Source organism: Octopus bimaculoides, chromosome 1 (assembly GCF_001194135.2).
Source record: "Octopus bimaculoides isolate UCB-OBI-ISO-001 chromosome 1, ASM119413v2, whole genome shotgun sequence".
NCBI classification, from domain to species: domain Eukaryota; kingdom Metazoa; phylum Mollusca; class Cephalopoda; order Octopoda; family Octopodidae; genus Octopus; species Octopus bimaculoides.
Genome location: NC_068981.1, coordinates 25,483,241 through 25,485,483, shown reverse-complemented (window position 1 = coordinate 25,485,483; position 2,243 = coordinate 25,483,241).

Below are 2,243 nucleotides of genomic sequence, written 5' to 3'. Positions count from 1 at the left end.
TACTGTTAAATAAACAAATGTAAAAATATATGTTATTTTAAGCAAATATTTATGTATAAATTTCATAAGCGTTTATAAGGGGGTTCCTAAGGTAAAGCCTGAAATATAAAGGGGTCCTCAAGTCAAAAAGTTTGTAAACCCCTCGTATAAACTACGTAAAAATGAAAATAACACTGACATCACATTTTCACAGATATATTTAACAAAATTACATAAATATATCTTGAAATACTAAGGAGTGAATCTATTCAATAAAATCGCCATTGGGTTCAACTACGGCCTCCAGACGACTTTGGAATCTCCTACAACTCCTCTGGATGCTCTCCTTGTTTAAGTTGCTGAATGCTGTCATATACCTTGCCTTCTGTTCATCTCTGGTGTTACAAAGAATGTTGTTGGTCTTTCGCTCAAATGCGCCACACGCATAATAATCAAGAGAGTTGCAGTCTGGGGAGGTAGGTGGCCTGATATTAGGTGTGATATGATCGCAGAAATTGTCTGACAGCCATGACTGGGTTATCCTGCTTGTGTGGCATGGTGCAGAATTCTGTTGCCAGACATAGGGTCTTCCAGTAGCCATCCTTTTGACTCAGAGCAGCACTACCTATTCCAGGCACTTAATGTATGCCTCCGTGAGGCCGTGTGGGAAGATGAATGGAGGAATAACGTCGCCATCACTAGTGATCACTCCATACACCATGATGATGTTCACTGGATATTTGATTTTTATCAGTCTTGGTACATGTCCTCAGATTAACACCCAAACTATGAAATATTCGTATTGGAGCTTCCAGTGCGAATGCCAAGCAAAACAGCCTGTCCTTTCTAAATTTCTGATAGAGTGAATTGCGTCATAGTACTCACAGACGGTGCCCAACTAATCCTATTATACAGTGTAGTCGACAAAATTAAAAACAAACACTGCGCATGCACGAAATTAAAAATATAAAATGGCGACTATACATGCATATTTTGTAGTAACAATTCCGCAAAAGTTGCAGACTGATTTCCTAGTATTTTGATACTAGTAGTTTGATGCTAACCACTGCATTTATCAAAGCTCTCGTCCTTTGAGTTACTATAACTAAAAAAACTAATAATTTTCATATGTGTGTGTATGTGTTTGAGGTGAGGCAGAATTCGCATGTGTGTGCGTACATATGTATTTAGAAAACCATAGCATGGCCCCAGTCAAATCACTGAAACAAGTAAAAGAGTAAAAGAGTATATATATATTCTTTTTATATGTATATTGGACTGGAAAGAATTTCCTGTCGCCTGTCAAGAGGGGAATGTAGCAGATCGTTTCCTCTAAATTGAATTATTTAATCAATAAAATATATCTCCTCATTATTGATTGCATAATCACAATATACTTGGGAAAATACTGATTGTTCGGGTGTAAATTTGTTCCTGCTTCGAAGCAAAGGAACACTCCATATCTTTTAGAACTTCTTCACAATTAATAAACATTAATCTCTATATTTTTATGATCTGAACTGTATATAGTCCGATGGAGCAAGGCTAGGACAGTAAAGAGGATGAGGCAAATCTTCTATATTGAGTGCTACAATATCTCACGGGTTATTTGAGCAATATATGGTCTTTCAATATTGTCTAAGGGTAATAACTCTTAATGCTTTTGTAATGCATCAAATTCACTACAGCACTTCGCACGAACTATTGCGTTATGGTTTAACACTTCATTATAGACGACACCCTTCCTATCACACCAAATACACCACATGTATTAGGATGCTGTGTTCGTCTGTGAATAGGTTCTTTTTTTGGTCGGTAATGATACAAGCAAGGAAACTTTCAGACACCGGGATCATCATATGACGTAAAACTAACCTGATGGAAATTCAAAATTAAAAGAAAAGATTCTTGCGGTAGAGAAAATGAATTCGTTGTGAATTTATCACTTTACGGAAAAGTACTAAAGTATTATATACAAAGGGAGGAAAAGTTCAAGTGACAACGGCATAGCTTATTGTTTGTTTTCTAACCCGTTTATACCAAGTGAAGGTGTGGTTAGCCTTAGGATAGCATTAGTCGACTGAGTAAACAGGAAGTTGAATGTATAATACCTTGATTTAGGTATTTTCTCATTCTATTTTTAATACATTACGTAGTTTATATTGTCTACTAAAAATATTTATCTATCTATCTATCTGTCTATCTATCTATCTATCTATGTATCTATCTATCTATCTCTACACATATATTTATATATATATATA